The sequence below is a fragment of the Lithobates pipiens genome, unplaced genomic scaffold, assembly GCF_037356315.1.
Source record: "Lithobates pipiens isolate NorthernLeopardFrog02 unplaced genomic scaffold, aLitPip1_a1.2 Scaffold_16, whole genome shotgun sequence".
In the NCBI taxonomy this organism is placed as follows: domain Eukaryota; kingdom Metazoa; phylum Chordata; class Amphibia; order Anura; family Ranidae; genus Lithobates; species Lithobates pipiens.
Genome location: NW_027507748.1, coordinates 482,076,973 through 482,103,934, shown reverse-complemented (window position 1 = coordinate 482,103,934; position 26,962 = coordinate 482,076,973).

Here is a 26,962-nt window from a genome sequence, read left to right as displayed (position 1 = left end):
ATGAATTACGTGGAATAATGTTATATTATGCAATTAATTTTAATACTACGTGATTTACCAATCATGTTTATTAGAATTTTGTATGTTACCTATTGAGTTGGTATTATATTACCTTGCATTATGCTCATCTATACTAATAAATATTGTATTTACTAATATTGATTGATTCATTCAACCCCAGTGATGTGTTTCATATAAAGTCCTAGTACCCCCTTTTTCCCTATTTTCCCTTCCTTTACAAGCAATAGGGATGGAGACGTGTACTATAATAGTAATTGCCTCATTTAAAGTCCCAACATTCTCTTTTCTTCATAGTTAGGAAACCATTACTAGGAAGAAATATGACATAGTAACTTTGCACTACAAAATTGTTTCTTTACAGCAATAAGTCTGACATTTGAAAATGTTGGCTGCTTATAAATCTGAAGAAAATATGTGTGCAAGCAATTTTCTGTAACATGAAAGCACAACTGCAAAATCTTCTGTTGTTATTTGTTAAATGTCTGTATATTCAGGCATTCTCAGTTGTAGATTTGCAGTTTATAATTATAATTGACTGCTCTCATATTTTTATTTCTATAGTTTCATTATCAATATAACCTATATTGTCAAACGTATTGGGACACCTGCCTTTACACGCACAGGAACATTATTGGCATCCCATTTTTTGTCTGTAGGGTTAAATATTGCGTTGGCCCACCCTTTACTGCTATAACAGCTTCAACTCTTCTAGGAAGACTGTCCACAAGATTTAGGAGTGTGTCTATGGGAATGTTTGACCATTCTTCCAGAAGTGCATTTGTGAGGTCAGGCACTGATGATGGACAAGAAGGCCTGGCTCACAGTTTACGCTTTAATTCAGCCCAAAGTTGTTCTATGGGGTTGAGGTATGGACTCTTGCAGGCCATTCAAGAACCTCCACCGCAAACTTGCTCATCCATGTCTTCATGGACCTTGCTTTGTACACTGGTCCAAATCATTTGGTGGAGGGGGATTATGGTGTGGGATTGTTTTTCATGCTCCCAACTTTGTAGGAACAATTTGGGGATGGCCCATTCCTGTTCCAACATGACTGCACACCAGTGCGCAAAGAAAGGTCCATAAAGACATGGATGAGCGAGTTTGGGGTGAAGAAACTTGACTGGCCTGCATAACCCAATAGAATACTTTTGGGATGAATTAGAGCAGAGACTGCTAGCCAGGCCTTCTCGCCCCAACATCAGTGCCTGACCTCACAAATGCGCTTCTGGAAGAATGGTCTAACATTCCCATAGACATACTCCTAAACCATGAGGACAGCCTTCCCAGAAGAGTTGAAGCTGTTATAGCTGTAAAGGGTGGGCCAACTCAATATTGAACCCTACGGACTAATGGGATGCCATTAAAGTTCATGTGTGTAAAGGCAGGTGTCCCAATACTTTTGACCGTATAGTGTATATGCAACACAACAGACACAGAGTCAATGACATTGAGTGTCAAATAATAACCATCAATTACCATCAACTTTTCTGAAATCTGAGGCGAATACTGTTACATTTTGCATGGGATTTTGCCTTATGTGTTTGTTTTTTTAATCACTTGCCGACCATCCACCAAAGTTGTACTGCAGCAGAATGGCACAGCTGGGCAAAACGACATTATGTAACGTTGTTTCACCCTGTGGACACTAGGGGGTGCAAGCCCACCCCCTGTTCACCCATGGAGCCAATGCGAGTGGCCAGTGGTCACAATCACCGTCAGGCTCCCACGATTGCTTGGGGCACATGGAGAACCGGGATCTGTGTGTGTAAACACAGAGTTTTCAGTTCTCTGAGTGGAGAAGTGACAGATCGTCTGCTCATACAGAGTATGAACTGCGATCTCTTTCCCTACACAGTCCCCCCTCCCTTCAGTTAGAACACACAATAGGGAACACATTAACCCCTTGATTGCCCCCTAGTGGTTAACCCCTTCACTGCCAGTGAAATTTTTACACTAATCAATGCATTTTTATAGCTCTGATCACTTGAAAAATGCCAGTGGTCCAAAAAATGTGTCAAAATTGTCCGACGTGTCCGCCATAATGTCACAGTCCTCATAAAAATCGCAGATCGCCACCATTACTAATAAAAAAATAAATAACAAAAATGCCATAAAACTATCTCCTATTTTGTAGACGCTATAACTTTTGCGCAAACCAAGCAATATAAGCTTATTGCGATTTTTTTACCAAAAATATGTAGAATACATGTTGGCCTAAACTGAGGGAAAAAAAATCATTTTTTTAATATATTTTTTGGGGGATATTTATTATAGCAAAAGGTAAAAAAGAATGTGTTTTTTTTTCAATTTTTTTTTTGCTTATACCGCAAAAAAAAACAAAAAACGCAGAGGTGATCAAACACAACCAAAAGAAAGCTCTATTTGTGGGAAAAAAAGGACATCAATCTTGTTTGGGTGCAACATTGCATGACTGCTCAATTGTCAGTTAAAACAACGCAGTGCCGAATTGCAAAAAGTGCTCTGGTCAGGAAGGGGGTAAAATATTTCGGGACTGAAGTGGTTAATATACTCTCCAAGCTGTTTGGTTTTCCATTCATTGCTACTTTCTTTCTGAGTTTACATATTTTCTTAGTTTTGACTTAGCCATTATTATTGTACATGATCATGTGTGTATATATATATATATATATATATATATATATATATATATATATATATTTATTTATTTATACAAATATACATTTCCTAACCAAGTAATATTGTAATTGCATTTTATTAAAGTTGACCTTTTCTTTTCAATCTGCAGTGTTGCACTATTCTGTAAAATACAATGTAATATAGCTAGGGTGTTCTGTACCCAAATGGTGTACAGAACACCCCACCAGAAATGTTTCCTGCTTATATGATTGGCTTACTGATTTTCCCAGAAGTCTACAACAAGACACAAATCAGATATTGGGCATACCTAGCAACAAAAATTTAATTTTTGGTGAGATACTTCCAAGGTGAAATCACGTCTAAAGGGATACAGACATTGCCACTTCCCTCATTAGAACCCTACAAGTGCAGCATCTGATTGTTAATTAGAAAATCACTGCTATTCAAAATTGCATCATCTATGGCTTGCCGTATTCTCTGCCTACCCATACACTAAGGACCAGACACTAGGATTGAGCTGTTATCCCACCGAGCCACCTGGGGCCCATCTGCCACCCAACGGTAAGTAGCACTACACAGGGGAATGTACAGTCCTTCTTTTACTATGCAAAATTTGACAGCCACATGACTTCCATAACTGCTTGTGTGCATTTAAATATTAACTGGCTAAACCCCAAAAGTTACTATAAAATCCATTTTCAAGAGACACTGTGGTTAGGTAACACATTCCAGGTTTCTCTTATACATAAAATGTTTACAGTTAGCACTTATTGAGGATGCCCTTGCTATAGAAATTCATATGAATTTTTATCAGTAATAGTCCTGTCATTTTCTTTATCCTCTGATGCATTTAGGTGTGTCAGAAAATTTCTGTAATAGAACCTGTACTGGCCCTGACATTACCAAGGTGACCGGCTACCTAATCCCTCCTGCTGAGCAATTGAATTTTGACAGCAGGAGGTTTTCACACCATCAGAATACAATGATCACTGTCGTCAGCTATACAATGAAAAGTACCTGACAGGCTGGTTGTGCTGAAATTGATTGATAGATCGAGTTCAGTACAACCAGTCTGCCCATGGGTGGACCGAATTTTGAACTATGGCTGGCCTAATAAGAGCATCCCATTCCTCCTAATTTAATGACTTAACCCTTTAATGTTATTGTATTTTAAAATTAGATTACAAACCAACACAATGTAAACATAATTGCTGGGACCCTGTCTTAAACTGGATAATCTCTAGTCTAAATGTAGTGTCTACAGTTGGACTGTAGCCTAAGTTTTGATTATGTTATCTAGGATCATTAGGTTTCACCTAAACCCAAGGACATTGTTTTAGCCTGCTTCTGTGAATTGTTCTCCAGAAGACAAAATGATACAATTTATTAGATTGTGAATATTTATTCTGGAAAGAATGTGATTCCAGGGGTCCTTGCTTCCCAGGGCTGCTGTCTGGGGAGGGTGTAGCTGCAGAGAGGTCCAGACTTTGCCTCCCAGACCTTTGCTTCAGGGTAAGAAGTTGAAGCCATAGAAGAGTAATGTTCCTGTCTGGGCTTAAAGGTCTACAACTGGCATGTAAGAGAGGTCTGAAGAATTTTATCCTGATCTGTGGCAAAGGCTGGAGATTCTTAATGTGGTCCTGTGGTAAAGGTTAAATAGGGATAAATAGGGTTCACTGAAAATCCTATTGGGCAGAGGTATTTTTTGCTGCTTTTTCTGGGTATTCTGTACCACTTAACCTATTTTTCTAAGACTTTAGCCAATACATTTTGCAAAGGAAGATTGAAAGGATTAAAATCTCTCTGTCTGTCATCAGTGGATCAATGAGTGTCTAGGTGCAGCTAAACAAACAGCAAGTCACTCAGGCTCGGTTCACACCTATGCGTTTTTTAATGCATTTTGCTTTTTTCCAGAACTGCACTACAGTCTGTTTACCATGGTTTCCTATGGGACCTGTTCACATCTATGCTTTTTTCTATACTCTGTTTTTTCTAGGTCGTCTGCTGTTTGCATGTGTGTGTCCAAAGCCTGCAACCTGGGAGCCATTGTACATGAAAAAAATCTCCCCTTGTAGGGTGTGCTGAGAAATACCAGATGGCTCCTTCGGCTATAAGGCCCCAAATTTCTACCAAGTATGTGGACTGCACAGAAAGTCCCCAAACCTGCCATGCATGACACTTTGCTCAGACCATGGAGCCTGCTGACATACCTCTACTGACACCTGACCCTTACAATTTAACAGACTCCAAAACAACATCCACCATGTGTCAGTTCCTTGTATATGCTCAGTTTATTAACACAATCAGGTGCGTCCTTAAGGCAGGGCAAAAGCGGCAGCTGCCCTGGGCCCTATCATTGTTGTGGGGCCCAAAGGAGCTGCCTCATACTTGCCAACTATCCCAGTTTAAATTCCCTTGTCCCTTGAAGTTTTAGTCCCATGCTGTATCCTGATATCTCAGTGTGAAGTGCTGCTACTAATGCTGCCCAGCTCTGCCCTATTGTTGTGTACAGATGACTCACCTGCAGACCCTGTGTTTACATGTAAATAACCGCCAATCATATGTAAATAGGGTGCCATTCATATGTAAATGTCTGCATCCGGCAGCATAGATATGTAAATAAAGGTGGCATTCATATGTATATCATGCCCCCTGCAGTGAGGAGATGATGTGCTGTAACCTAAAGCAACCAATCAGTGAGCAGTATTACTGTACAGTAATCTCTAGCAACCAATCAACAAGCAGAAACCATGTGCTGTAACATCTAGCAACTAATCAGTGAGCCTTAATGTGTGCTGTAACCTCTAGCAACCAGTCAGTAAGTGGTAATAATACACTGTAACTTCTGGCAACCAATTGCTGCCTGATTTGATACAGTAAACTGATTTTAAGTCTAGCTGCTATTTATTTAATGTCTCAGAGCAGGTGGAGAGCGAAACTGTATGGGGGGCCCAAGTAAATGTTTGCTTGGGGTCCAATCAATATTAAAGACGGCCCTGAACACAATAGTATGCTGTCTGCTGGGAAAAGTAATTATCCCGCTGATTCTGAAAATGCTGTTCCCTGGAAACCTGCTCAAAGCAATATGCTTTTGTTCCTCCACCTTGATTTCAAGATTTGAGTCCTAAGAACTTACATTTGTTCCAGCAAATTATCATCATGATTCCTCCCACACTGCAAAGATATGTTGGTAGGTTAATTGGCTATTGTCTAATTTGCCCCTAACATATATGTATGAATGTAGGTTAGAGAGCTTAGATTGTAAGCTCCTTGAGGGCAGGGACTGATGTGAATGTACAATATATATATGTAAAGAGCTGCTTAAATTAATGCCACTGCACAAGTACCTGTAATAAATAAATAAATCTATGCTGTTGCACTAACCATCCCTCCATCCTGCCGACAGTTCTGGCACGTGGTCATGTCAGATTGTTTAATATCTTCTTGAAGGAAGCGGTTTGAGTGAATGGGTAATATTTTAGATTCCTCAATTATCTGTGTGAAAACCCAGTGAAGCTTAGAAGTTCACTTGCAAATTCCCGCTCATTTCTTTTTGGATCCCTTTGCCACTTTTCAAGCTCTAATCCCAGCTATACACCACCTATACCAACAAGCCAAAGTGATACTGTTTGTCACGTACCTGGTAGGAGAGCCCAGAATGCAGGGAGCGGCTCCTCGTAAGCCTCCGGCTCGAGAGCCCCTGGAGGTGGAGACAGGGATTCAAGAGTTCGGAGGGCACAAGTGCCAGGCTGGAATACGGTAGGTCGGACCTGTAGCAGCAAGGGATCCACGGAGGCACTGGAAGGTAGACACCCGGTAAGCAGCTGGGGATGTGGTCACACAGTAGGCACAGGTGGATGACTGGAACAGCTGACGGAGGTCCGTGTGAACAGCAGGCACTGGTGGTCAGGCTGGAATAGCAGGTGACAGTCAGCGGGTTTCAGCAGGCACTAGCAATCAGGCTGGAACAACTGGTGGCAGATGACAAGGTCGGGAACAAGCCGGGTCGGTATCAGGCGGGCAGCAGAGGTACACGGGAGGAGACGGAGACGTAGTCAGACAGGCAGGAGGTCGGAGGCAGGCAGCAATCAAAATGAAGTCGGGAACAGGCCGGGTAACGGTAATCAGGAACAACAGAAACAGATAGCAGAATCACCGGACACGCTGTAGACAGGACAGCAAGAAGGAACAGAAGCTGGTTCCTTAAGTAGCCCTTTGGGCGCCAAGAACGGTCGTACGGCGAGTCTGCGTGCCCCCGCAGGTAACCGTGCGCCCGTTCGTGACCCCGCACACCCGCGTGCGCCCGTTCGCACCATCGCGCACCCGCGTGCGCCCGTTCGTGCCGCCGCGCACCCGCGTGCGCCCGTTCGAATCTACGTGCACTCGCGCGCGTCCGTTCGCGCTAACGCGCGCCCAAGGATACCGACAAGTTCTCCGCAAGGGAATACTGCGGGCAGGTCTCTTATGTACGATCGGGACAACAGATCGACCATGACATTGCCCCCCTCCAAGGGGCAGCCTCCGGATGCCCAACTGTGCCATCTTATCCGGATGAGATCTCTTAAAGGCAAGGATTAATCTTTTTGCATGGATGTTGGGTTCCGGTTCCCAGGAATTTTCCTCAGGGCCATACCCCTTCCATTTAACTAGAAATTGAGTCTGATTCCGTCTCCTTCTGCAGTCTAAAATGGATTCGACCTCGTATTCAATTTCTCCGTCGATCACCACAGGTTCCGGGGGGCTGGCATTTCAATTAGCAAAAGAATCCAGGACTGCAGGCTTGAGTAGAGAAACGTGAAAGACCAGATGGATCCGAAATGACTCCGGAAGCTTCAATTCAAAAGCCACATCATTCAACTTCCTCACAATTGGAAATGGGCCCACAAACTTTGGACCCAGCTTCTTAGACGGGCAGGTCAACTTTAGGTTTAAGGTGGACAGCCAAACCTGATCCCCGACCTTGAGATCAAGCTCCCCCCTTCTCTTCTTATCAAAGACCTCCTTGTTGTATCTTTGTGTCTTGGTCAAAGTCTCTTGTAGGAGTTTATTATTAGTTTTGAAGAAATTGAGGTCTTCCTGTACCGCCGGTACTGAACATTCGGGGAGATTATTGGATAGAAAAAGCGGGTGAAAGCCCAAATTTGCAAAAAACAGAGATTGCTTGGTGGCGGAATGAATAGAGTTGTTGTATGCAAACTCAGCTAATGGTAGAAGCGATGCCCAGTCATCTTGGGAAAAAGAAGAAAAGCAACGCAGATATTGCTCCAGCGTTTGATTTGTTCTCTCAGTCTGGCCATTGGTCTGAGGATGGTAGGCCGAGGAGAAACGGAGTTCAATTTTCAGGGCCCCGCAGAGCGCTCTCCAGAACCTAGACGTGAACTGCACCCCCCTATCTGATGTAATATTAGCGGGGATGCCGTGAAGCCTTACAATCTCCCTAATGAAAGTCTTTGCCGTCTCTGCGGCCGAAGGAGTGCCCTTCATAGGCAAGAAGTGAGCCATTTTGGAGAGCCTATCCACCACCACAAAGATTGTGGAGTAATCCTCAGAAGGTGGTAACTCAACGATAAAGTCCATGGAGATCATCCTCCATGGTCTATCCGGGACGGGTAGCGGCTTCAGCAGACCCCAAGCTTTCGATTTACTGCCCTTGTTCTGAATACACGTGGTACATGCCTCCACATATTCCCTGCAATCTTTCTTCATCTGTGGCCACCAGAATGTACGTTGCAGCAACTCCATGGTTTTAAGTACCCCAAAGTGGCCGGCCAGCAAATGGTCGTGACAGGAGCTGAGAGCCGAGACTCGCACTTCTTGAGGAATATAGATCCTGTCCTTGTGCCAAAGGAGACCATCTCTGGATGTTAGTGGAGTGTCAGGTGGGAGGACCGGACCAATGGAGGCCTGCTTAATTTGGGAGAGTAAGTCTCCCTGAAGCAAAAGGAAGTTCCCTGAGGAGAGGATGGTGTCAGGAGATGAGGGACCCTCCGGTTCACTGTACATGCGGGACAGGGCATCGGGTTTGACGTTTTTAGATCCTGGACGGTAGGTGATGTGGAACACGAATCTAGAGAAGAAGAGTGCCCTGTCTTGGTTTCAGCCTTTTGGCAGTCTTAAGATATTCTAGATTTTTATGGTCGGTATAGACCAGGATCGGGTGGGTGGCGCCCTCGAGGAGGTAGCGCCATTCCTCGAGTGCTGCCTTAATTGCCAGTAGTTCACGGTCACCGACATCGTAGTTTCTCTCTGCCTCAGATAATTTGCGGGAGAAGAAGGCGACCGGATGCAGGAGAGACTTAAGCCCCTGTCTCTGGGAAAGCACTGCCCCGACCGCTATTTCTGAGGCATCCACTTCTAGGATATACGGCAGAGTTGAGTCGGGGTGCTTTAGGATCGAGGCTGATACAAACAAGTCTTTCAGGGTTTTGAAAGCCTCCTGTGCCTTGGGAGTCCATTGGAACTTCTGACCCTGTTTGGTCAGTCCGGTGATGGGGGAGATGATGGAGGAGAACCCCTTGATGAATTTCCTGTAGAAATTGGCAAACCCTACGAATCGTTGAACCCCTTTCTTATCAGAAGGACAAGGTCGGGAACAAGCCGGGTCGGTATCAGGCGGGCAGCAGAGGTACACGGGAGGAGACGGAGACGTAGTCAGACAGGCAGGAGGTCGGAGGCAGGCAGCAATCGAAACGAAGTCGGGAACAGGCCCGGGTAACGGTAATCAGGAACAACAGAAACAGATAGCAGAATCACCGGACACGCTGTAGACAGGACAGCAAGAAGGAACAGAAGCTGGTTCCTTAAGTAGCCCTTTGGGCGCCAAGAACAGTTGCACGGCGAGTCTGCGTGCCCCCGCAGGTAACCATGCGCCCGTTCGTGACCCCGCGCACCTGCGTGCGCCCGTTCGCACCATCGCGTACCCGCGTGCGCCCGTTCGTGCCGTCGCGCACCCGCGTGCGCCCGTTCGAATCTACGTCCACTCGCGTGCGTCCATTCGCGCTAACGCGCGCCCAAGGATACCGACAAGTTCTCCGCAAGGGAATCCTGCGGGCAGGTCTCCTATGTACGATCGGGACAACAGATCGACCATGACACTGTTCAACAAATCATACAGAAGAGCATTGAGGTACAGGTAGCTGGGCAAGTGATCTGCAGCTAGGTGAGAACCCGTCTACGTTTAGAACCAGTGTGAAGGTAGCCAGGCTGGAAACCGATAGCATGCAGCTTCTTCAGAAGACACAGCAACTGCGAGAAGCCCCTCCCTGATGGACCAGTACTTCAGTTCTATTGGGGTGGCCCTTTATCCATGGGCCTTTGATCTCTCCTGTTTACCTGTCTGACCAGAGCTAACCTGTACTTCACTGTAAGGGACACTTTTTATGACGATAATCATTAGTTGCTGCATTCTAAACTGTTTTACTGAAATAATGCTTCTAATGCCGCGTACACACGGACGTATGGCGTACTCAGTCCGTTGAAACACATTTCAGCGGACAGTCCGCTCGTGTGTGGGCTTCAGCGGACTTTTTCAGCGTGCAGTCTGGCGTACTAAGTATTTCGGATTTTTCGAAATTCTGTCCGTCGTACTTTGGTTTCAGCCGACAATCCGCTCGTCAGTATGCTAGTTCGACGGACTAAGAATGGCGCATGCCCAGAAAGGATTTACACGGCGGAAGGGTGCTTTGCTGTGTATTGGACTTCCTATTTCTAGTCCCGTCGTACGTGCTGTACACGTCATCGCGCAAGCTTTCGACAGACTGTTTGTGCATCCATGTGTGGTCAAGTCCGTTCAGTCGAAAGTATGACAGACTGTCCGTCGGATTGTATGATGGACTAAGTATGCCATACAGTCCGCTCGTGTGTACGCGGCATCAGTCTTATAGAGACTATAATATGCATTTGAGTTTGCGTTTCCATCCTACACCTGGTTTGCATTATTATGTCTAACTATAAATATTTAATAAACTGCAAGTTACAGTTATTGCCTGTCTGATCATTCAATCAGTTACCTATTCTGTGAAACCCCTTTGATTTCATCCTGACCATTTTTTTTTATTCTTGCACGAACTTGAACTGTCATGACCACTGGCAATGAAAGGGCTCCACTCTTGTCCACTCTTGTCCTCTCCACTAGTAACTTTGAGATTAAATGCACATTTAAAAGTTCGTTAAAGTGATTTTAAAGTGTCAAGTTTTTTTGTTTTTAAATAACAAACATGTCATACCTACCTCCACTGTGCAGTTTGTTTTACACAGAGTGACCCCGATCATCCTCTTCTGGGGTCCCCCCGGCAGCGCTGGTAGCTTCTCCCTGCATCATATAACCCCCTAGAAGAGGCGCTTTCCGGGGGGGGGGGGGGTTGCCTTGTGGACGCGCTCCTGAGTCGACGCTGAATGCCATACTCGGCGCTGCGTCATTGGATTTGATTGACAGCAGTGGGAGCCAATGGCTGCACTGCTCTCAATCTAGCCAATCAAGAGCCGAAAACCCCAGGCAGAGGAAGAGGGCATCTCCGCCGAGGGAAATTCCAGGGCTCAGGTAAGTAAAATGGGGGGGCTGGGGGGCAGTTCACTGGCAGGTGTTTTTTCACCTTAATGCATAGGATGCACTAAGGTGAAAAAATACGAGGGTTTACAACCCCTTTAGGCAAGATACATATAGTACAAACACATATACACTTTACATGTGCACTTTTCAGACAAACACAAATAAAAATGTATGTCTATATACAGTATCTCACAAAAGTGAGTACACTCCTTACATTTTTGTAAATATTTTATATCTTTTCATGTGACAACACTGAAGAAATTACACTTTGCTACAATGTAAAGTAGAGAGTGTACAGCTTGTATAACAGTGTACATTTGATGTCCCCTCAAAATAACTTAACACACAGCCATTAATGTCTAAACCGCTGGCAGCAAAAGTGTGTACATCCCTAAGTGAAAATGTTCAAATTGGACACAAGGTGTCAATATTTTATTTTGTGTGGCCACCATTATTTTCCAGCACTGACATAACCCTCTTGGGCATGGAGTTCACCAGAGATTCACAGGTTGCTACTGGAGTCCTCTTCCACTCCTCCATGATGTAATCACGGACCTGGTTGAAGTTAGAGATATTTTAGCCCCAGACCATGACACTCCCATCACCATGCTTGACTGTAGGCAAGAAACACTTGTCTTTGTCCTACTCACCTGGTTCCTGCCACACACACTTGACACCATCTGAACCAAATAAGTTTATCTTGGTCTCATCAGACCACAGGACATGGTTCCAGTAATCCTTGTTGTTAGTCTGCTTGTCTTCAGCAAACTGTTTGCAGGCTTTCTTGTGCCTCATCTTCAGAAGAGGCTTCCTTCTGGGGTCGACAGTCATGCAGACCAATTTAATGCAGTGTGTCGCATATGGTCTGAGCACTGACAGGCTGCCCCCCCCCCCCACCTCTTCAACCTCTGTAGCAATGCCGACAGCACTAATACGTCTATTTCCCAAATACAACTTCTGGATATGATGTTGAGCACATGCACTCAGCTTCTTTGGTCGACCATGGCGAGGCCTGTTCTGAATGGAACCTGTCCTGTTAAACCGCTGTATGGTCTTGGCCACTATCCTGTTAAACCGCTGTATGGTCTTGGCCACCGTCTGAAGCTCAGTTTCAGGGTCTTGCCAAACTTTTTATAACCTAGGCCATCTTTATGTAGGGCAACAATTCTTTTTTTCAGATCCTCAGAGAGTTCTTTGCCATGAGGTGCCATGTTGAACTTCCAGTGACCAGTATGAAAAAGTGAGAACAGTAACACCAAATTTAACACACCTGCGCCCCATTCACACCTGAGACATTGTAACACTAACGAGTCACATGACACCAGGGAGTAAAAATGTCTAATTGGGCCCAATTTGGACGTTTTCACTTAGGGGTGTACTCACTTTTGTTGCCAGTGGTTTAGACATTAATGGCTGTGTGTTGAGTTATTTTGAGGGGACAGCAAATTTACACTGTTATACAAGCTGTACACTCACTACTTTTCATTGTAGCAAAGTGTAATTTCTTCAGTGTTGTCACATGAAAAGATATAATAAAACATTTCCAAAAATGTGAGGGATGTACTCACTTTTGTAAGATACTGTATGTAGGTACGTATATTCTCGCAAACTCTTACAAAGGCAGTTGGCAGCCAAAGTGATTTTAACTGAGGGGAGTGAGTTTTATCTTTACTTAATATGAAATTGCAGGGTTGCTTCATCGTCCTTTGATAAAGAATACTGTAACAGACGCACATTCAAACAGCCCATATCACCCGCTGTTACTGGCACACCAATGCAAAGTCTTCTTTTCTCCACTTCTTTGAAATACTAGTTCTATTGTGTTAGCCTGTGGAGAGCACGTACTAGCCCCCAAGTTTCCCTATTCTGATCCATTTCTTTCAGACTCGTTTTACAAAGCCACTGGAAGCTAATTGAAATAGTCCTTATACTGTTAGTAAAAAAAACAAGGGATGCTTTTGTTCTTATACAAAGAGATTGATGGATGTAATTTTGAACATAAAGTACAATTTCAGACCCAAACTAAAGGATATCTGAATATTTGCTGAACTGCTTTATAATCTAGTTTCATTTTAGCGCACAAATTACTATCACTTTTCCTTATGCACAAAAACTTAAATTTCTGCCAATTTTCAATGGCTAAAATGCATCACTGTGGTTTAAAACTTGTATTTACATGAGAAAATTAACACATTTCTTTGTGAAGGCAGAATTGAAGGGGGTCAAATGGTTTGATTTCAGATTTTATGTCTTAATAATATTGAATTTTCTTGAGCATAGATATAATAGCATATCATTTGTATTAATATCTCTTTGTATCACATAATACCTATAATTCCTGAACCTAATGTGCTAATACATGAAATAGTTCTGCAGTACAGTGTATTCATTTTATTTTAAACACAGTTTAGAAATCGTCAAATTTCACAGAAATAATCATTACAATGTGTAAACAAATAGCCTTTGTGTTTCCAAATGTATTTTTGTAGTATTTTGTTAAATGGCATGTTTGACTGATAAGTCAGATTTATTATTTTATTAATATATTGCAAACTATTTATACATGTAGAAAAATGGGTTACACCAAATGATAATTATCCAGTTAAAGAATAATTTCAGGTTTAGATATTTTATACATAGTAATATTGGTCCAACTAAGATAATAACACAGTGTTGTGGTTCGGGGTTTAGTCGAATACTTGGGACAGAGCAGCCTACACACAATTTGAGATACCAAATAAACAACTAAAGTATATAAATAGTGTGGTGCTAGATCAATATCAACAACAAGATTTTATATATAAAAAAAAATTAATCCATAATATATAGTAAAAAATATGTTACAAAATATACCCTCAATAAATCATGTGACAATTCAAAGATTCCTAATAAAATATATAAAGAAAGTCCCATATCATAAGATACAAAAAGGTAAAAAGAAAGTTCACCTGTTTATGAAAAACAATCTTCAATAATGTGCAGATCACCTTTCAGTGCAAAATTAGATTCCATGCCAACATACAGTGAAATGATAGCCTCTTACCCTGTAGTGTGGACCATGCATAATATACAATGGTCAACAGAGCATATTATATGTATTCCACAATTAGGCTGTCTTAAGTAAGAAATTCCAGCCTCTTACCCTGTAGTGTGGACCATGCATAATATACAATGGTCAACAGAGCATATTATATGTATTCCACAATTAGGCTGTCTTAAGTAAGAAATTCCAGCCTCTTACCCTGCAGTGTGGACCATTAGGAATGAAATAGTCAAAAGCACTTTAATTTAATCAGGGTCTCCCCGTACTGCCTCTCATCCAATCACTAATTACTGCAACAGTGAATAATAGGCAAACAAAAAGTTTAAAAGCTACCATACATCAAGAATATATAACAACCAATGCATCAGAGATAAGCTGCATTGTATGAAGTTCCATCCATCCAGATGTCTTTCAGATGACAGCTAGAAAACCTCAACACATTTCAACTCGTAAAGAGTCTTCATCAGGAGAAAATTGGATATTTTTTGTGATGCATTAATAAAAACAATAGGTAAGATACAAGGGAGAAAAGGCCCAACGCACTTGCTATTCCTGCTGTGGATCTGTTGCTACCACAAAGTGATCCTTGGAGCCCTGGATTCTGTCACCTATTTGTACAAGGTTATCAGTCTTTATTATCATTAAAGAGTCAGTTGGGTCTTTTCTCCCTTGTATCTTGACTGGTTTCCCATCTGGGGTCTCTAATTTTGACATGAGTCCCTCCAATTGTTTTTATTGAAATGCATTTTAAAAATATAAAAATGTTCTGCTAATGGAGACTCTTTATGAGTTGAAAGCATTCTAGCTGTCATCTAAAAGACATCTGGATGGATAGAACTTCATATGATACAGATTATCACCGATGCATTGGTTGTTACATATTCTTGATGTATGGTAACTGTTAATAAAGTAAACATTTTTTTATATTTTAGTTTATCAGTCAATTGGTACAGCTAAAGTCTCACCCAGTTCCTTCTTTGGGTATTTGATTTCAAACAATATTTTCTTTGTCACACTTATTGCTGTACTGCAAAGAAACAATTTTGTAGTACAAAGTTATTGTGTTGTATTTCTTCCTAGTAATGGTCATGCTACTATAACGCTATGCCAGATCTTTACTTCTAGCAATTGACAGATTATTATTTCTGCCAGAAAAAGGAGCAGCTAAATTTTTTTTGAAATGTTAAGCATAATGTGGCATCTTAAAGTGATATAAAAGACAAACTTCAAAAAGGAGATCCTGTAAGTCTGGGTACTTGCTCAAGAACTGCTACACCACCAAATTTAGTAGAAACTGTACACGCTGTACTAGATACTATGTACACAGCCTGCATTGTATTAGCAACTGTACTACAGCTGCACTTTATTGTGTACTGTGTACACTACCAGTAGTGTAGTAGAAACTGTACTCACTGTATTAGATACTGTGTACACCACCAGAAAAGTAGTAGAAACTGTACTACGGCTGCACTGTATCATGTAGTGTGTACACCACCAGAAGTGTAGTAGAAACTGTACATACTGTATTAGATACTGTGCACACCACCAGAAATTTAGTATTAACTGTACTACAGCTGCACTGTATTGTGTACTGTTTACACCACCAGAAGTGTAGTGGAAACTGTACACACTATATTAGATACTGACTAACCGCCTGCACTGTATTGTGTACTGTGTACACCACCAGAAGTGTAGTAAAAACTGTACACACTGTATTAGATACTGTGTACACCGCCTGAAGTATATTAGAAACAGTACACCACAGAATGCATTGTAAATATAGGCTCTAATATATATATATATATATATATATATATATATATATATATATATATATATATATTGATACGAGACTGCCACTAACTGAATAACCTGCCTGCTTAATCAAAATCACGCTATATCTCCGTCCACACCAACAACACTACACACATCCGCCGTGTAAGCAGCCTTATATAGTGTGGGGCGTGTTCTTAGTCCCCCTGGTCTATAATTGGCCAAGGGCACCCTTCCTTTGGCCAATTATGTCTCTCTTAGCAGAGGGCGCTGTAATTGGCCAAAGCATGCAGGTCAGGTGCATGCTTTGGCCAATCATCATACAGCAATGCATTGTGATCTCGCAGTGCATTATGGGGTATTCCGTGGCGCTCAAATTTGCTGCGAACGCCCCATGATGTTCTCATCCCTAGTCAGAAACATGCTCAAATTCCTTATCTTTATATTTTCTGTGTATCAGTAATTAAAAAGGCTTTAAAGCATCAATAAACCCAAAACCAAAAATGTAATATATTGTGTCTTACCAATCATTAGATGTAGAGCTGCATCAGTTTTTTTTTTTAGTTTTTTTTGGGGGGCTTTTTCTCTCTTTTTTCACCTGGTGTTCTGGCCAGTAGCCAACCTCCTGTATTAGTGAAACACATCTCTGGACGAATGAGCACAGGAGGCACAGCAAAACACCGCATTGTCAGTCTGGGAAGTGTTAAATGTATTATCAGATTCAGATACCCTATCTAATTAAAGCCAAACTCCAGCTCACACTTTATAATCAGTAAAAGCAAATGTTTTTGTTCCTTTTGGAATAAATGTTTTACATGAATAAATACAATCTTATCATTTTCTTTCCGTTGTCCCTTTGGCAAGATTTTACTTTTTTTTCTAAAAGACACACATGAAGTGAGAAAAATGTCTTCAAACTGAGGGGGAATACCCTTTTAGGCAGTTCCCCCCTTCGATTCTCCAAGTATATCCACTTACCACTTGGTTTGGTAACAATCAAACATCTTTGCACTTTCCATCAATTTCTAACCAAGTCTCAATGGGAATAAATAGAGAAGGTCCATCTCCCTTGCGTGGTCACAGATATCAGTAAAACCTTAGAGTTTATAACCTTTCCCTGTCCATTAACCACCTACCGCCTGTAGGACATCATGTGACATCCTGAACTTGAAGTGGTTATACCAGAATGATGCCTGCAGCTACAGTTATCCTCCTGGTATCTTTCTTTTCGGCTGGCGATTCCCTGTCATGTGAAGCCATCACAGTGGCTGATGTAAACACAGAAAAAACAAAACAAATGGCCACTGCCCACCCCTATAACTGGCCTTTGCAGCATGGAGTACATGGAAGGGCAACGCATGCAAAACAAAACCAAGGAAATTCCCAGCTCAACTTACTGACCAGTCTTCACCCAACCAATCAGGTGGTTGCAGGCTGGTCGGTAAGTTGAGCTGGGAATTTCCTTGGGTTTGTTTTAGATGTAAACACTGCCATGTGTTTCCCTGGAAAGCAAAGATAATTGTTAATGCTTTCCAGGGTAAAGGAGAGATCTGGGGTCTGCGTAAATACTTTGTGCCAAAAAATTGCAACGACCGCCATTTTATTCTACAGGTTTTCTGCTAGAAAAATATACAATATATATAATGGTTGAGGATTCTGAGTAATTTTGCAGCAAAAAAATTATGATTTTTAAATGCTAAAATTGGCCTGGGCTGGACGTGGTTAAGATGATACAAATTTTATGAAGACTCTTAACTTTATTATGCTATCTATTTCTAAAATATAGTGCAAAACAACTACAGTGGGGTAACTTTATGAACAAGAATTCTATAGCCTCTCATGATTCGATGAGCACAATTTTAGTTGTGCACACAATAGAAAATCAGGCAGGTTAAGTGTGCCGCAATGTAATCACTGAAGACAAAGCCAGTTTCAGATAGACTAAAAAGAATTTTCAAAGGACAATTTGACATCACAAGCCAAAATTGGTTCCTGTCATCTTTTATTTTCATGCAGAAGTCCAATGTCAGTTATTATTACTTGACAATTACATGTTTGAAGCAGAATGTTTATAAGACAAAAAAGGCAAATGAGAAATAATACCCTGGGGTGACAATCAGGTAGATTCTACTCCCAGGTGTCTGGATCTGCAGGCTGGAGGCATTTCAAACAGACAGGGGAATACATGAAAAAAAAATCTACAAGCCTTGGAATATGTGCAGACAGGAGACAATTACTGACATCTCATGGACTCTTTTGAAGCCATGTCTAAATGTAAGGATAATGCTTACATTTTATGTATTATAAAATACACACTGTTTCAGGGATAGTTACATATGATTCATTTTTTTATTTATCTAACAGTAAACATGCAAAATTGTTATTAAGTTTAGCTTATTGACTTTGATAGTTTGCTTGTATTATTAGGGATTATATGCTAATCCCTTTGGGAATTAGTCATAACAAATTATTAAATATGTCTATACACAAGCAGATCCAGCTTACCAAACTACTTCTGGGTTTATCTTTTTAAAATTTGTACTTAGATGTAAAACGCTGATATTTCCAGACGATAAAATCAGATGATATAATCAGCAAATTGGGGTTTGCTTACTGGCAGTAATGGTTATAGAAAAGAGGGTCTAAGATGGTTGTTATTGAACTAAGAACATTTAAACATGCTGAAAACTGTAAGTACTTGCTGAAGAACTGTTTTCTTTCATCAAGCGGATCTCTCTGCTGATCCCCACTGCGCAGGCGTATGACAGGTTTGTGTCTGCTCTACTATGCGGAGCGGACACATCCCAGGGTTTTCTATGGGGCGTTGGATGGAAACGGACTGGCTGTCTGCTTCCGTCCGGTGGTCATCAGATCCGATCTCATCCGTCTGTTTTTAGTAATATATTACAGCTTCCCAGTTCTTAAATGTTGTGGCTGCATTCATTTTTATTTTTTATTTTTTTTTCCTTTATTTTTACCTGGTGATCCTGTCAGTAAGGCTTTTATTTTTCATCTTCCTTAAACAGACTGAGCTGTTCAGAATGAAAAAAAATCAATTTTTTACTGCTCTGTACTCAACCCTGTATTAGGCCTGGTTCACACTGGTACGACACGACAGTTATACGGCTATGGATCTGACTTTGCCCTGTGACTAAAAAGGTTTGTCCGATTTCAATCAATGGGGATCCGACTTTGATCCCGACAGTGCAGGCACTTTGTGTCTGGTATGAATCTCAAGGAACTCCACGCCAAAAAAAACAAAAAACGGCATGGGGTCCCCCAAAATCCATACCAGATCCTTATCCAAGCACGCAGCCCAGGGTAGGGGGTGTGGACAAGCGAGCGCCCCTCCCCCTGAATCATACCAGGCCCTCAACATGAGGCTGTGGGTGCTTGCGCCCCCCACCCCAAAGCACCTTGTCCCCATGTTGATGAGGACAAGGGCCTCTCTGTGACAACCCTGGTCATTGGTTGTCAGGGTCTGTGGGCTTATCGGAATCATTCCCCGGGTGGTGATGTCATAAGGAGTGGGCCTCCAGATGACATCACCTGTTGACCTTGTCCCATGCCAATATAAGTACTGGCATACCGCGCACCCAGCATTGCAGCGGGAGAGAGCATTGAGTCAACATCAGAAGAAGAACAGAGGGAGAAGACAGGGAAGAAGACCTGGAAGAGGCAGAAGACAGCGAACAGAGGGGGAAGAACCAGAGGGGGCTAGAAGACATCAGCGGAGAGCGGAGAAGACCCAGAGAGGGGAGAAGAATAGGTAGAGGCAGAAGACATCAGCAGAGGAGGCAGAAGAACAGGAGAGGTGGGTTCAGAAAATGGAAGCAATGACAGAGCTGCTTTTATAAATAATTTTACTACGTTTTATTTTTGACACTTTTTTTAAGGTGAATGAGTAGGGGAAAAATGTACCCCATACTCATTCACATAGGGTGGGGGGCCGGGATCTGGGGGCCCCCCCTTGTTAACCGCTTGCCGACCAGCACATACCGATGTACGTCGGCAGAATGGCGCTGGTAGGCAAAATGGCATACAGGAACGTCCTCTTTAACCACTTAACAACCGGCCCTTAGCCTAATGATGGCTACAGGGCGGTTGTTTAACTCTGGGAGGCTGTCATATGACGTCCTCCCAGAATTCCGCTCTCGCGCGCCCCCTGGGGCGCGCACTCGAGAGCATCCGTGACCGCTGGGTCCATAGGACCAGGCGCATCACGGATCACGGTAAACGTCCGCTCATCGCGGCCATTTACCACGTGATCGCTCCGTCAAATGACGGAGTGATCACTTGTAAACAAACCGGCATCATGTTATGACGCCGGTTCCTCCCTCCCCCTCTCTGTACCGATCGGTACAGCGGAGGGAGAAGAGATCGGTGTCAGCAGCGCTGCTGGCTGCATCTGCAGTGCCCACATCGCTGCTCACCAAAATTTAACCCCTCAATTCCCTGCCATTACTCTGCAATACCCTGCAATACCCTGCAACACTCTGCAATACCCTGCAATACCCTGCAACACTCTGCAATACCCTGCAACACTCTGAAATGCTCTGAAACACCCGCCAATACCCTGCAACACTCTGCAATGCTCTGAAACACTCTGCAATAGCCTGCAACACTCTGCAATACCCTGCAACACTCTGCAATACCCTGCAACGCCCGCCAATACCCTGCAACGCCCGCCAATACCCTGCAACACTCTGCAATACCCTGCAACACTCTGCAATACCCTGCAACACCCGCCAATACCCTGCAACACTCTGCAATGCCCTGCAACACCCGCCAATACCCTGCAACACCCGCCAATACCCTGCAACACTCTGCAATGCTCTGCAACACCCGCCAATACCCTGCAATGCTCTGCAATACCCGCCAATACCCTGAAACACTCTGCAATGCTCTGCAACACCCGCCAATACCCTGAAACGCTCTGCAACACCCACCAATACCCTGCAACACTCTGCAATGCTCTGCAACACCCGCCAATACCCTGCAACACTCTGCAGTGCTCTGCAACACCCGCCAATACCCTGCAACACTCTGCAATGCTCTGCAACACCCGCCAATACCCTGCAACACTCTGCAATGCTCTGCAACACCCGCCAATACCCTGCAATGCTCTGCAACACAATACTCTGCAACGCCATACTCTGAGATACCCAGCCATACTCTGAGATACCCAGCCATACTCTGAGATACCCAGCCATACCCAGCCATAGTCGGTGATACCCTGCAATACCCAGCCATAGACACCCCCCCCCCTCCCGCCGCCCTCCGGGGCTTCTACCGACTCGCCAATACGATCAAAGCCAGAATCTTTTTTTTTTTTTTTTTTTTCAGGCTTCCCAGCTTAGAGGTGAGATGTGGGGTCTTATTGACCCCATATCTCACTGTAAAGAGGACCTGTCATGCCATATTCCTATTACAAGGGATGTTTACATTCCTTGTAATAGGAATAAAAGTGATCAAAAACATTGGGGGGAAAAAAATGTCAAACTAAAATAAATAAAGTAAAATGAACAATAACATTTTTTTTTTTTTAAAGCGCCCCTGTCCCCATGTGCTCGCATGCAGAAGCGAACGCATACGTAAGTCCTGAACTGTGTTCAAACCACACATGTGAGGTATCGCTGCGAACGTTAGAGTGAGAGCAATAATTCTAGCCCTAGACCTCCTCTGTAACTCAAAACATATAACCAGTAAAAAAAATGTAATCGTCGCCTGTGGGGATTTTTAAGTAGCCACGTGTTTTTTTTTTTTTTAAGCACAAAACTGTTTTTTTTCCAAAAAAAAATATTCGAAAAATTGCTGCGCAAATACCGTGCGAGATAAAAAATTGCAACGACCACCATTGTATTCTCCAGGGTGTTTGCTAAAAAAACATGTATAATGTTTTGGGGTTCTATGTAATTTTCTAGCAAATAAATGATGATTTTTACATGTAGGAGAGAAATGTCAGAATTGTCCTGGGTACTCCAGAACGCCTGATGGCGTTCCCTGCATGTTGGGCCTCTGTATGTGGCCACACTGTGTAAAAGTCTCACACATGTGGTATCGCCGTACTCGGGAGTAATAGCAGAATGTGTTTTGGGGTGTAATTTGTGGTATGCATATGCTGTGTGTGAGAAATAAACTGATAATATGACAATTTTGTGAAAAAAAAAAAGTTAAAAAAATCTTGATTTTGCAAAGAATTGTGGGAAAAAATGCCAACTTCAAAAAACTCATCATGCCTCTTACTAAATACCTTGGAATGTCTTCTTTCCAAAAAGGGGTCATTTGGGGGGTATTTGTACTTTTCTGGCATGTTAGGGTCTCAAGAATTGAAATAGGCCATCAGTACTTCAGGTGTGATCAATTTTCAGATATTGGCACCATAGCTTGTGGACTCTATAACTTTCACAAAGACCAAATAATATCCACCAATTTGTACTTATTTTTACCAAAGATATGTAGTAGTATAAATTTTGGGCAAAATTTATGAAGAAAAAATTACTAATCTGCTAAATTTTATAACAAAAACAAAGAAAAATTCATTTTTTTACAGAATTTTCTGTATTTTTTCTTTTATAGCACAAACAATAAAAACCGAGCAGTGATTAAATACCACCAAAAGAAAGCTCCATTTGTGTGAAAAAAAGGACAAAAATTTCATATAGGTCCAGTGTTGCATGACTGAGTAATTGTCATTCAAAATGTGAGAGCACCGAAAGCTGAAAATTGGTCTGGTTATTAAGGGTGTTTAAGTGCCCAGTGGTCAAGTGGTTAAGAAGCGGCATCACAGACTCGATGTCTGCCGGGTGCCGTTGATCGTGTCACGGAGAGGAAGAATGGGGAGATGCTTTTGTAAACAAAGCATTTCCCCATTCTGCCTATTGACAGGACAGTGATCACAGCTCTCTCTCATTGAGAGCGGTGATCACTGTCCTGTGTGTTGAAGTCCAGCCCCCTAACAGTTAGAATCACTCCCTAGGACACACTTAACCCCTTCACTGCCCCCTAGTGGTTAACCCCTTCACTGTCAGTGTCATTTACACAGTAATCAATGCATTTTTATAGCATCAACTGCTATATAAATGACAATGGTCCCAAAATAGTGTAAAAAATGTCCTTCATAATGTCGCAGTCCCGAAAATAAATCACAGATCGCCGCCATTACTAATAAAATAAAATTAAAAATAAAAATGCCATAAAACTATTTTGTAGACACTATACATTTTGTACAAATCAATCAATGTAGGCTTATTGCGAACCAAAAATATGTAGAAGAATACACATCGGCCAAAACTGAGGAAAAAAATCGTTTTTTTATATTTTTTGTGGGATATTTATTATAGCTCTTTTCTTTTGTTTATAGCGCAAAAATAAAAACTGCAGAGGCGATCAAACGCCACCAAAAGAAAGCTCTATTTGTGGGAAAAAGGATGTCAATTTTGTTTGTGTACAAAGTCGCACGACCGCGCAGTTATCAGTTAAACAACACAGTGCCGAATCGCAAAAAGTGCTCTGGTCAGGAAGGAGGTAAAATCCTCTGGGCTGAAATGGTTAAGGGGACCCCCAGGCACCCTTAACAAGGACCCGCAGACCCTGTTGTTTTCCATTGGAGTGGCGACACACTAAGACAGGAAGAGTGTTACTGAGAGGATCACCAGGTAAAAATAAAGGAAAAAAATTTAAATAAAAAATAAAACGAATGCCAAGAGAAAACGGTAAAAAAAAGAAAACTAATGAATTCACCATATTTAAAGTGGTTGTACACCCTGTGTAACCACTTTTACCTACAGGTAAGCCTATCTTAAGACTTACCTGTAGGTGCTTGAAATATCTCCTAAACCTCCATGGTTCAGGAGATATTTACTAAAATGATGAGCGGTGATGACTACGTCGTGCCGTTTCTAAAAGGGGTCATGCCATGACTGGCGGCTCCCGCACACATGCGTGGGGGTAGCGACTCCAGCCACTCACAAAGCCGGAGTTCGCGGCCCCGGAAAGAAGAGGGGCGAAGATGGAAGCTCCCTGCTTGTGGGGACAACAGAGACAGCGTGGGTTTCAGTGTCAGGTAAGTGACACATAATGGGGTAATATGTGATGCATAGTAGCTGTCAGGAATCCGTCCGTCCCGTGCGATCGGCTTTCCGTACGCGCACGCGCGTTCGTGCCGCGGGTCGTCGTGGGCACGAGCGTCTTCCAACGCGCGCGGGTGCACGTCGATCGTATGTGCGCGCGGTACACGCACGCACGGGCGAGCGTTAGCTCGATTGGCGCCAGTGGCCCTTTTTAAAGGCACAGTTGCAGGGGTTCTGTGCTGTCTCGTCTGCAGCTTGTGCCTGAAGAACCTGCTTATCTGCCTGCTACCTATCTGATACCTGACCCGGCTCCGTCTGACCTTGTTGACCTCTCCTGCTCCGACCCCGGCTTGTTTGACCCTTCTTGGACTGTTTTCCTGTTGCCGAACCTCTGCTTGTACCTGATACCTCTGCTGTCTCCTGCTTACTTCTGTGCCTGCTACCTTCGCATCCAGAAGATCCATCCATCCGGATTCCACGGTCTGCAGTCTTCTCCTAGCTGCCTTCCTGCTACAGAGAGCTCCTGCTCCAGAAGATCCTCATCTACCCAGCACCTGCTGCTGCACCTGGCTGGACTCTCATACCCCGCTGCGCTCCGGTCTCCCTGTTCCCATTCCAGTGAGGCCAGAACCAGAGCCGTAAGAGAGGTCCCCTTCCACTAAGTCAGACTCAGTACCCGAAGTTCTTAACAGTATGAGACAGCCATGTCTGAGTCTGCGGAAGGGGCCTCCGCCATGAAGGAGATTTGCTCCCACCTTGCGGCTCTCACCCAGGCCGTGAAGTCGCTTCAAGATGGCTACACCAGGTTGGAGGAGCGTGTCCAGCATCTCTCTATCCCGGGGTCACCAGACACCTCACCTCAGCCTCCTCCTGCTCAGCCAGCTGCTCATTCGGCCATCATGATGCTCCCACCTGAGCCCAGGGTTCCCATTCCGGAAAGATTTTCAGGGGACCGCTCCAAGTTCCAGGCTTTTCGCAACGCCTGCCAGCTTTACTTTGCTCTCCAGCCCAGGACTTTCTCCCTGGAGGCAACTAAAGTGGGGGTTTGTCATCTCTCTCCTGCAAGAAGAACCGCAGTCCTGGGCCCACCATCTCCTGGAGAACGACAGTCCCCTTACACAGACTCTCTCCACCTTCTGCGAGGGGATGGCACAACTTTATGATGATCCCCAACGGGCTGCCACCGCAGAATCCGCATTAACTGCGCTCCAGCAAGGCCGTAGGACGGCTGAGGACTATGTCTCGGACTTTAGACGCTGGAGCGCAGATACCCAGTGGAATGAGTCGGCCCTTAGACACCAATTCCGCATGGGCCTGTCTGAAGGTCTCAAGGACGAGTTAGCTCGCGTTGGCACTCCTGACGCCTTAGAGGACTTGATTGCTCTGGCCATTCAAATAGACCGCAGACTTCGCGAGCGTAGGGCCGAACGCTCATCCCAACCACTGAGACCTGCCTGGATGACGGCCAGGACCCCGTCTTCCACACCTTTCTTCTCTCCTCCCCCTCAAAGAGGACCTGCCAGTGTGCCTCCTGCTCCTGAGGAACCTATGCAGCTTGGACTTCTCCGACCTTCCCTGTCTCCTGAAGAGCGGGCCCGCCGCCGTCAAATGAACTTGTGCCTATACTGTGGCGGCTCCGGACATTATGTGGCCAACTGTCCTGTGAAGTCACGTAAGTGCCTCTCTTCAGTGTCTCACAGTACCTTTAATCCGCCTTCCAACTCTCTCCATGTTGCCCTTCTGCTCTCATTTCAGCTTTCGGGAAGAACGATCCACGTCAACGCCATCCTTGACTCCGGAGCCTGCGGTTGCTTCATTGACTCCGCCTTCACCGACCTGCATTCCATTCCACTCCAGAAGAAGACTCATGGACTCGCTATCTTTTTGGCTGATGGTTCCCAGATTAAGTCCGGCCGAGTCACCCAGGAGACCCTTCCTTTACCTACCTCCACCTCCTGCCAACACACAGAACTGTTAATTCTTGATGTCATTTCATCCCCACTCTTTCCTGTGATTCTGGGTGTCCCATGGGTGCAGGCCCACAATCCCTCCATTGACTGGACTTCAGGGGAAGTGAGGCTCCTCTCCCCTTACTGCCAGGACCACTGCTTTCCTGGGGCTTCTGTACCATCCGGAACACTTCTCTGCCTAGACCCAGATCTGGACTTATGTCAGTCTGTCCCCGAGCCTTACCATGAGTTTTTGGATGTTTTCAGTAAACGGGGGGCTGATTCCTTACCCCCGCATCGCCCCTACGACTGTCCCATTGAGCTCCTTCCTGGGGCAGAGATCCCGTTTGGACGTGTCTACCCTTTATCTGAGAAGGAACAAGAGGCTCTGAAGGCATACATCTCCGAGAACCTCAAGAAGGGGTTCATCCGGCACTCCACATCTCCTGCCGGGGCTGGAATATTCTTTGTTACTAAAAAAGACCAGACCCTTCGACCTTGTGTGGACTATCGGGAGCTGAACAGGGTCACGATTAAAAACCGCTACCCTCTACCCTTGATTCCAGAACTCTTCCAAAAACTGAGGTCAGCCACTATCTTCACTAAGTTAGACTTGAGAGGAGCCTATAACTTGGTCCGCATTCGAGCAGGTGACGAATGGAAGACTGCGTTCCGAACTCGTTTTGGGCACTACGAGTACCTGGTGATGCCTTTCGGGTTGTGTAACGCCCCAGCCACCTTTCAGCACTTAATTAATGACGTCTTCCGGGACTTCTTGGATATCTTTGTCATCGTATATCTTGATGACATCCTGATCTTCTCCGGGTCCCTGGAGCAGCACCGGGGACACGTCGGCAGAGTACTACTTCGGCTCCGGCAACATGGACTCTACGCTAAAGCCGAGAAGTGTAAATTCGAGCAACAGGAGATCCAATTC